Source organism: Rhipicephalus sanguineus, chromosome 3, assembly GCF_013339695.2.
Source record: "Rhipicephalus sanguineus isolate Rsan-2018 chromosome 3, BIME_Rsan_1.4, whole genome shotgun sequence".
NCBI classification, from domain to species: domain Eukaryota; kingdom Metazoa; phylum Arthropoda; class Arachnida; order Ixodida; family Ixodidae; genus Rhipicephalus; species Rhipicephalus sanguineus.
Genome location: NC_051178.1, coordinates 38,614,463 through 38,625,742, shown reverse-complemented (window position 1 = coordinate 38,625,742; position 11,280 = coordinate 38,614,463).

The window sequence follows — 11,280 nt, the reverse complement described above, 5'->3', positions numbered from 1 at the left end:
AACCGGCTTGGCTTGCAGATGTCAAAGTGCGCTGTGCGAGAAGGCTTGCTGCTCAGCTGACGGAGTTTTGGTGGGGCCGGTGCCTCAATGAAGTGCTTATCCGCTCTAGATCGGAGAGCAAGATGAGTCGTCCAAGAGGCCTTGTAGCCCTCGGAGGTGTTGTGCTACCTGAAGAAGTTGCCTGCATATTAAATAAGGGCCCGAAGTACAGTTACGAACCTGTGGTTTCAGCTCACGACCTCTTGGCGCTTAACCGGAATGTTTCGAACAAAGCGGACCAAGAGGCTCAGGAAAGATGCCTTCTTGAAGGAGTAGAAGCCCTCAAGAAAACGGTGAACACGAAGGCCACCAAGTGTGCGAAAGACCCCACAAAAAGCGTCGTTTCGTTCTTCAAGAAAAATAATCTACGGCTACTTCAGGCAGACAAGACTGGAGGTTTCGTCGTTTTAAGAGAAGAGGAATTCAACATCAAGGCGGGACAAGCAGTCGCCAAGAACTTCGTGCGCGTAAAGCCTAGTGCCATAAGGATCAAGAGCCGAGCTGCAGCTATGTGCAAGAATCTTGAGTTGACTAAGCTTGCTAGTTCAATAACTAGCTGTAGGACGAAAACGCTTTCGGTTTTCTTCAGTGCAAAAACTCATAAGGACGCTGTGCCGTTTCGAACGATCGTTAGTGAAAAGGGCACGTGGCAGTCCCTAATCAGCCGATATCTGCAGAAGCATTTGAGTGTCCTACACGTTGAAGATCCTTTCGCCACAAAAAACTCTGGGGACGTTGTTAATTTTTTCAAGTCCAGTGAACATGTAGGCTATGCTTTTTCTGTGGATATAGAAGATTTGTTTTATTCAGTTCCTCATGATCAATTGTTCGTGGCAGTCAGGGAGTGCATCGAGGAAAATGGCGTGATAAGCTTTCAAAATTCTACCGGAGTGACGGTCGACAGTTTCATGTCCATGTTGGAATTTTATTTACAAGCCACATTTATATCCTTTAACGATGACTTTTACATTCAGCGGCAAGGCATATGTATAGGATCATGTGTTGCCCCGGTCCTGTGTAATATATTTTTAGCCGCCGTGGACCGCTCCCTTAGTCGTGAGCTTGCTGATCAAGGGGTCCTTAAGGCCTTCCGATATGTAGATGATTTTTTAATTGTTATCTCAGAGCAAATAACCATGACCCACGCTGATTCAGTGAGCAGAATTTTAACCAACTTTAGACAATGTGGTAAAGGTTTAGTGTTCACGCATGAAGTCCCGTCTAACGGATCACTGCAGTTTTTAGATATTAACTTGAATTTTAGTGCACATCACATCTGCTGGCGATATGCACCAAGGGCGCAGAAAGAGCTCTTGCCTTTTGAATCTGCGCATTCCAAGATAGTCAAGAGGGCAATTGCAAACTCCTGCCTGGAATCAGCTCTTACCAAGTCATGCCCGCATGCCATGCATGAGAGCTTCCATAATCAAATCAATAGGCTGCTTTCAGCAGGCTTCCCCACCGCGATCATCACGGCTGTGGCTGAGAATCTTCTCAAAAAGATAAAAAAAGAATATCTTGGCAGCAACACAGAGCGCCTGCGTGGGAGGAATATCACAGTCGTGCCATATATGCACAAAGTTGCGCATCACTTGAAAAAAGTGGCAGACAGGCATGGCGTCCAAGTGGTTTTTTCTGCGCCAAAAAAGCTCGCCGGCTTATGCCCAAGGATTGGCGGGAACGGACAACGGCGAAGCGGCTGCGGTAAAAAGCATGCCGAAACATTCTTGAAATGTGCCACAGGAGTGGTGTACCAAATTCCTCTCACGTGCGGACGTTCTTACGTGGGCCAAACAGGGCGCTGCGTGAATGAGCGAGTTGGGGAACATGCTGCGTCGATTACGAGAAGAGAAGGAGCGAACTTGCCCGCGCATTGCAGCTCATGCATGGGGTGTGAGCCGGACTTCAAAAAGGTAAAAATTCTAGGAAGGAGCAAGGAGAGAGTGGGTCGTGAGCTGTTAGAAGCTTTTATATTAAGGAATTAGGCGACAACTGCGTGAGTGACACTTCTGTTGCTCTGTATAGCGCAGAAAGCAATTTTCTGCGCAGCTTTTGTTTTTGACGTGAGGTATCCTTGACATGTTTCCTCCTCTTTTCTTCTCCCCTTCTTTCGTTTTATTTGGGACGTGCGATAAAAAGTGCATATATATGCAGCGACCAAATGAATAAAGCCAGTTGATAGTTTGCGCTCTTTCCGTTTACTCTGTCCTTCCTTCCTGTGTTCGTCCGATTGAATGCGCAACGATTCCCACCACGAACATGCACCAACTCGCCCAGCAAGAAGTTCTTCTAAAAAAAAGAACAAAATAGAGTAGTTGAACAGGATGGAATGTGCAAGAATATTGTTGTTCAGGGCCGCATACAGAAGGTTGGGAGGCCGTGCTGTGAAACGTGACGAAGACGGAAGATTGCTTTCAAGCGCAGCCGTGCTTGTTTAATGAGAATGAGAACATCGTGTACGCCCGCGAGGCGCCAGTCGATTCCGAATTGCCTCGACTGTTTTGCTTCTTCTAAACTACTTTCTCCTGACACGCTTAATTTTCTTTCGTAGATCACCCTTCGCTTTTTGCTCTATCTGAATAAGCAAAAAAAAAGACAAATTGAAATTACGGTGCTCACTTTTAAGCGAAGGCGCTTTTAATTACCGACCGCACTAGAATTTCCGTGATGGGACCCTTGCATGCCTGGACTTCAAACGGTGCAATTGCACCGGTGCAAACGGTGCAAAACGTATACATTTTCGTATATTCTACGAAAACTGAAGGACGATGGAAAGAATATTCGCACGCGCCATATCTACCAGTTTCAGTCAGATTTATTTGAATTTCTACAAAATTATTTTCATTTCCTTTTTCATTTGTGACTGAGTCACCCATTCTTTCATTGGCTTTTTCGGCGAAAACATAAGTAGTGCATGGTCAAGTATTGCTTTTAAATTGGAACTGTTTCGTCCCATAGAATTGTGATAAATCCCACCTGCCACGAGGTGCGGAGCGTAATTGCAAACGCAAGGCATTGGCTGCTTGTATGAGCAAATATGAAAACATTAGAATAATGCCTTCCAGCCGAGTTCCCCTAAGAGGTATAGGTGCGGACTAACAAATGACCGGCTCCTGACAAGAACGTTACGTGCATGAAGTTATACATTTGCTGTGATATATCACCTTAAAGTATCAACATATATGCAGGTTATTGGCATATGAAAACAATGCTCGAGGTATTGACAGCGCTGAAGTCCTTTTTGTTTGGGAGCTCTTTTCGAATAACCGGTTGCTCATCTGTTTAGTTTCGTTCTAGTACGGCTGAATGGCTAATCGTAAAGCATACATTGCTTTCAAATCGATTGCAAACCTGAGTATCGCTTCCTTGTGGAGGACCCCCATGCGCAACAAGGACACTAGGTTTCCTTTTGTTTCTGTTTTAGGGGTGAAGCACCTTAGGGTCCCGGCTTGCCGGCGTGTCATGTCGTCACGGTCTATCATAAGAGGGTATGCGCCACAAAAATTGGGTAAATCCCACCACTCGCCACCGCTCCATACTATGGATATTATTAGTTAAAGTTTCGTCGTTACTGCCTAAAACATTATGTTTGGCTTAGTATCGGTGTCAGAATTCCCGAAGAAATTTACCTAGGTGCTCAAGTTTCTTATCTGAAGACAGAGGTACTAACGTGGATCTGTACAGTAAAGTCGTCTATTTGAAACACCACGTCGTGAAACATCTGCAAAGTGATGGTGCCTTACTTGCCATCGGCCCACTAAAATCCTGAAGGCAACAGTTATCGCAACAAATACCCGATGACGTTAGTGGTGCTAAACACCCTTCCCTACATGCCACAGGGAACTGAAAGTAAACATGCAGGGAAGAAGAAGAAGAAGAAGAAGAAGAAGAAGAAGAAGAAGAAGAAGCATGTTAGGTTAACCTATAAATTGTTCGTTTTTTGGCCAATCCCCCTGAGTGGGCGTAGACCATCTATAAAGGACATCATCATCATCATCATCAATCATCTACATTCCGACGCAGTTTTCCGACGATGTTAGTGGAGCTGAAACACCCTGCCCTACATACACGGTTTCAGGCTTGGCACCACTAGTGCCTCATCAAAGGAATCTCTCTCGAAGTATTGTGGCGAATTACCTCGGTCAGGCCCTCCTCCTCCTCTTTTTTCTTCTTCCTTCTTCTTCCTCTGTCTCTTCTTCTTCTTCTTGTGTCTCGCATTGCCCATTAGAGCAATTTTGCTGCGGGAAACATAGGCGCACACTGCACTCTTCACCCCTCCCCAGGTTTCACATTAGTGGAGCTGAAACACCCTTCCCTACATGCTTCGCCCCTCCCGAATTTTTTTGTAGTTTATTGTTGTGCTTGTGCTTTAACGCGCTTGGTCTTACCCTTGCCAATGTGTGATGCCATATATCAACACCAATATCAAGCACTGAACCAGATGTAAATTTAGTTTGCTCCAATGAACGAGCAGCGAACTTGCTTTGCGTGCCTGCGGGTGCACGGTGAGTGCGCGCGTGCGTGCGTGCGTGCGTGTGTGTGTGTGCGTGTGTGTGTGTGTGTGTGTGTGTGTGTGTGTGTGTGTGTGTGTGTGTGTGTGTGTGTGTGTGTGTGTGTGTGTGTGTGTGTGTGTGTGTGTGAGGCAGAAAAGTTTCTTGGTTAAAACGTGAATCATCTCCAGTGAGTTAATATACGTTCATATTGTTTTTGACACTAATTGGTGCAATCCGTACTTTTAGATGCGAAGCATTTCTTGCTCGGGGGTATGTCCCGCGGCGTTGGCCTGGTAGTCCGCACTCACACTACGCATGCGCAACTCTCCTCCTTCCCTTTCACCAACAGCTGCGCGTTGCTCTCTCCACTTCTCTACCAGCACCTGCTTGCGCTTCTCCTGCGTTCTCGATTCTGCTCTCGCGGCGCATGCGCTACTCTCCTCCTCTAGTCTCCTCTCCTTCAAGCGGTAGATCGCTGCGCACGTTCAGTCCAGCGCTTGCTTCGGTTGACTTCTCTGAAATGCGGGCTCGACATGCCGAAATTCTCTCCTGCGCAGCGCCGCGATGAGCGCGAGCGCATGCGCGTCCCCTCCCCCTCTCTCTCCTCTCCTACGCTGCCCCCCTCTCGCGCGCCTGTCGACCGCGTTTCCCGCTCGCCCTGTGAGAATTAACGGCCAGGCTAGAGGGAAGACACGACGCGCGTAGTGTTCCTCTTCGCGTTCAACGACGCGAGGTCGGTAGCATGCCCAACGAACGCCAACGGAACGTGATCGTGCAAGTGCTCCGGCTTCGCATCGCCTCATGGTCCCCTTTAGCGGGAAATGGTGTAATTTTTCCGATTCCTATGACGAAGGGATCAACCATGTTTTAAAGACGATAGTCTTTCTTGGGGAACTTAAACGCGGAAATTTTAGTCTTTCTGTCTGTCTGTCTTTCTGTTTGTCGGCACGTCCCTCGATTCAGCCACTCGGCCAAAGTTGAACCACTTGCTCAAGGGCCAGCCGTCTTGAACTGGTACGGTTGTTCATATGTGTGAACGTTGTCGATCAAAAAGTAAATATCATGCATATCTGAGGTTCAACATCACTAGGTAAGTATTAGGAGGCGTGTTCCTTTAATAGAAAATGCATACATACGTAATTTTAAGGACCCTAGTTTCTTAAGCTGCGCTGAAAATGCATAAGAATGGAAGCTTGAGCGAGTTGGTATGCGTTCATCTTTATTGAAACAGCGCTCACTAGACGACGACGAAGTAAAAGAAGGCACAGGACAGGCGCTGCCTGTCGTGTGCCTTCTTTTACTTCGTCGGTCGTCTAGTGAGCGCTGTTTCAACAAAGCTGAAAATGCGACTGCGCTGAAATTTGCCTTCCTCCGTGCCCTTCGCACGAGCTCATTGTTGTGTTTCGGTTTCGGTTCTGTATTGCACTGTACGAATGCCATGGGTTGGTGTTGAAAAACTTTAGTTTTGAGAAGGCCAAGAAGGTGAAAAAGAATATTTAAAAAATGAAAAAGCAGCGTTGTGGGCGGCCTTCAGGCTGCCGGTTGTGGGCGCCGCTCTGGCGTTCTTGTTTTACACAGGCGACGTGTAAATAAAAGAGTGTGTGGAGAGTACTCGTTGAGTGCGGACGTTTCTCTGCTTCAGCGCTTCGCGCCAAACCGCGTTTTCGGGCTGGCTGGCGTCCCCGCCGGTCGCATTGGTCACCGCCGGTCTTCGCCTGCTGCTGCGCCGGGACTACCAGCACGCAACACAGCACTCATGTTTCCCGACGTATTGCCAGATGGCGTCCATATCTCACACAGCGCCTCTTCTATCGTCTTTACACGACATTTGCAGCGAAGCACGCAGATACGCGGCCAATTTTTTTCTTTAAGACGTTGCATTCTCGATATGACAACACTTGGCAAGCCCTGTCTTTCAGAGGAGACTGACTGTAACAAAGGAAAAGTGCTCGAGTAATGAGATGTGCGATGGAGTAGAAAAACGATCGCGTCGCAGTTGAGGTTGTTGTGGCTTTGTGCTCAACTGTCGGAAGTGCAGTATTCTTTTCGCCGAGTTTGCCGCTGTATAAAGGTGCCCGTTCAGAAAATTATGGTGGACGGCTCGCTCGAGACACGCTGAGTCATTCACTCAGTCATTTTACGCGTATTTATTAAAGACGATAGTCTTTTTGGGGAACTTAAACGCAGAAATTTTGGTCTGTCTTTCTGTCTGTCTGTCTTTCTGTTTGTCGGCACGTCCCTCGATTCAGCCACGCGGCCAAAGTTGAACCACTTGCTCAAGGGCCAGCCGTCTTGAACTGGTACGGCTGTTCATATGTGTGAACGTTGTCGATCAAAAAGTAAATATCATGCATATCTGAGGTTCAACATCACTAGGTAAGTATTAGGAGGCGTGTTCCTTTAATAGAAAATGCATACATACGTAATTTTAAGGACCCTAGTTTCTTAAGCTGCGCTGAAAATGCATAAGAATGGAAGCTTGAGCGAGTTGGTATGCGTTCATCTTTGTTGAAACAGCGCTCACTAGACGACGACGAAGTAAAAGAAGGCACAGGACAGGCGCTGCCTGTCGTGTGCCTTCTTTTACTTCGTCGTCATCTTGTGAGCGCTGTTTCAAGAAAGCTGAAAATGCGACTGCGCTGAAATTTGCCTTCCTCCGTGCCCTTCGCACGAGCTCATTGTTGTGTTTCGGTTTCGGTTCTGTATTGCACTGTACGAATGCCATGGGTTGGTGTTGAAAAACTTTAGTTTTGAGAAGGCCAAGAAGGTGAAAAAAAAATATTTAAAAAATGAAAAAGCAGCGTTGTGGGCGGCCTTCAGGCTGCCGGTTGTGGGCGCCGCTCTGGCGTTCCTGTTTTACACAGGCGACGTGTAAATAAAAGAGTGTGTGGAGAGTACTCGTTGAGTGCGGACGTTTCTCTGCTTCAGCGCTTCGCGCCAAACCGCGTTTTCGGGCTGGCTGGCGTCCCCGCCGGTCGCGTTGGTCACCGCCGGTCTTCGCCTGCTGCTGCGCCGGGACTACCAGCACGCAACACAGCACTCATGTTTCCCGACGTATTGCCAGATGGCGTCCATATCTCACACAGCGCCTCTTCTGTCGTCTTTACACGACATTTGCAGCGAAGCACGCAGATACGCGGCCAATTTTTATGGTGAGGACGTCGCGCCTTCGCGCAGCCGCTAAGCACCGCGCATCTGATCGATTTTCGCACAGCATTCTTGCGACTCGACCCAATTAACCGGAGCTTCACGCGGCCTTTTCTGGGGAGTACGGGAGTGGTGAGGCTTGCAAGCACCAGCGCCCAAGTATCGCGGTTTGCCGCTAACCGACAAAAACCCGACAATGTCGTGCCTAATGCGGTCGTTTGACCGTAGATAAATCGCAGTTGTCCGGCACGCTGAAGGTCCGGCTGCCACTGTCACCGGAAATGAGTAATTTGTTCGGTATATAAGTTCAACTGCATCAGAAGGCACGGCGAAAAATTGAGAACTCGCATACCTTCTGTAACTCCGGCCTGGCGGCAACAGTTAAAACTCATAGTTTCTCCGAGCGATAGAAATTTGCCAACTCGACGTCGTCAAATGTGTTCGACCTGGCATACTTTGGCAACGCTATGTACGTAATCACGTTCGAACAAGATGCAGTCATACATGTTGTGGCAGGTTCCTTTTGGACTTTCACATTTTTTAGTGAAGTGATAAGAGCATAAGAGGTAAGCTTATACAAATTTGTTATAAAAGAAAGATATGGTTACTTAAAGGGACACTAAAGGCCAATAAGAATTTATGTCAGAGTAAAAGCTCAATGTATGACAACGTCTAAAACGGCAATATTATAAACAGCAGTGACGTACTTACCTAGAAATTAGGCTAAATTTACCACAACGAGGAGCGCCACGAGTGGGACATTTTGGAAGTGACCCCGATGACGTGTGAGAGTCTGAATACAATAATCGCTAGTAATCAAACTAGCTGCAATAAAAAAGAAACTTCTGTACATCAAGAGACGTAATAAAATTCTGCTTGTTTGTTTCTGTTTGATTCATGGGAAAAAGAACCTCTTTGGCGTTTCCATGGGGAACGGCGCGCGTGGTTCAAAAGTGCCATTTTCGCCGAACTGCGCTTCGCCCGGCGCCCTGCTTCGCTCACGCGGTCGCGTCTCAGTGGTAGTTTCGGTATCGCGTGGTGCCGCGAGTGTTTTGAAAGTCGCTCTGAGAGAAAGTTCGACAAAATACCGCATGCATGTGATGTTGCCGGATGCCCGAATGGTGCACGCCGCCAGTGCACGCCGCCGCGCAGTAAAGGCGGGCAAGGTTAGGCACGGCTAGAGTTACTGTATATGCTACCTTTAGGTAGCAGAGTTGCGCATCTGTTTTCCAACGCCGCTAGCAACCATGCATTGCGGAGAAGCTGACGCTCGGGACAATTTTTGTATTTCTCGACGCCGCCGCTGCAGCTCACTCAATTAACACTAGTAATCGACAGCCAATGTTTATCGCCGGCCTTCGACACGCCAGACATGTTTATCGGCGACGCGGTAGGCATGTCGCCTGCAAAAATGGAGTGCGACTTCACTGAATAGCTGTGGTTGCTAGCCGGACCTATGCGCTACTCTGCTACCTAAAGGTAGCATATACAGTGACTCTAGGCACGGCAACAGTGACGTGCGAAATACCGCTTTTAGGCGGGTGATTTGAAGTCCGCTAAAGCGATGCAGACCACTAAAACGCAATTTTATTTCAAAAGAAGCACTTCCATGGCATAAAAGTAGCACTACGAGGTTTCTGGACCGCTATTTCAACAATCAACGGCAACTTAATATTTGCCTTTAGTGTCCCTTTAAAGACACTATAAAAAATTCTCGAGCTCTTCCCCTATCGGGAAAATGGGGGCAAGCGAAACTTGGCTTGTGCGTCCCTGACGTATTAATTATATTGCTTCCTTTCTTTCTAACATTGTTTATTTCTGTCTTTCTTTCCACGGAGGAAGCGAAATGGCTCCGATTGGAAGGATGGCGGCTTGGGCTAGTTAGTATGCCATGATGAATACGCGCGCGACGCGAGGGCGTGCCTAGGCAGTAGTCATCGTGCTTAATGACTCATGCTACGGCACCAGCGCCAAAACGTGAGGTCATGAGTTCATATCCGGCAAGAAGGAAATGTGGCAATGGGAATTAAATAGTGACTTCGATGACAGATGAGATTGCCAAATCAGGAAGCGCTGACAGCCAACAAACCCACGATCGAGCGAACATCCATTATTATAGAACGGCGCATACAAATAATTATGTGACGGGTGCGTGTGACCGACGCACCTGCGATTTCTGTACCCGGTCGCCACCGGGTTTTTTCGCGCGCGCTAAGGTCGCCACCGAGGTCTGTAACTCATAACAAGCCTCGCTTGAAAATGTGTGAGACTGTTACACTCTTGGTTTCGACGTAAATAAAACACCGTTAACGTGCTCGCCTACGTGCCTCTGCGTTTCAGGGATCGCCAAAAGGAGTGAAGGGGAGAAAGGGGTGCTGAAAAGAATATACTACCGTAAAATGCCGCGCAAGCGCCGCCACCCGAGCAAGCTCCCCCTTCTCTTTTTCGGGAGATCTGAAAGAAACGCCGATGACCGAGCAAGCGCCCCCCCCCCCCCCCCCCCCCGCTACAGATCCGGTCGGATTATCCTGAACCGTAGGGGTGGGGGGGGGGCTTACTCTGCATATTACGGTACTCAAACCCAAGTCCCCGTGCCTCCCAAACTCGCAGTATATATGAAAACATTGACTGAAAGAAAAAAAATACAATCGGAACAAGCAGTTTACATAGGGAAAGAAAGCAAGAAATGCAAGAGAGGGACGGCAAAGAAAAGAAAAATACAAAGCTGAGATACTGGCTTGTATCGAGAATTCTCATTAAGGGACGCCATCGAACAAACGAGCCGAGGCCGCGAGGAAGGTGACACTGCGGGCAACATTGCGGAGTGTAAATGGGGGATAACATATTACCATCGACACGATTCTCGCGACCATTTTCATACCACCGTCGGCAAGGGTGGCGTCACGTTTTCATTACGGTTGCGCTAACGCAACCGAAACCCATCGGCTCTTCTAGGAAGAGACGATGGGTTTCTAAACATGAAAGGAAGGAATGCGTCGCTTTGATGAGGAAACATCGACGAAATGGTCCGATGGGGTGAGAAGGAAAGGGCGATATGCGACGACATGCGTCTATTATTGCTGATTGGAAATGCAGTGGAGTAATGAATCCCTGTTGAGTTCTATATATGTGGTCTGGTCGGGGACAGTCAAGCATGTTTAAGTTTTCAATCCTATTTGAAACGAGGCACCCAAGGTCCTTCTATAAAAAGGACTGAACAGCTTTCTCGACTCACCCAACCTCACCCCATAACCCCCAATGTAGAACGGAAGAATATATATATATATATATATAATATATATATATATATATATATAGATATATATATATATATATATATATATATATATATATATATATATATATAATATATATTATATATATATTATGGTGTGTGTGTGTGTGTGTTAGCTGGGTGCATCGCAAGGTTCCGCGTCCTCCATTTTTCGGCAAACTATCAGGCAACACCAGAACAAGAAAGAGATACTTCAGTGGACGTTTTACTGCAAAGCAGAAATCAATGAAACTATTCTTCAGCTTTTCTCTTACATTTCATTTGTTCCTCTTATTGTTTGTTTCTTCATACGCACCTCATCACACG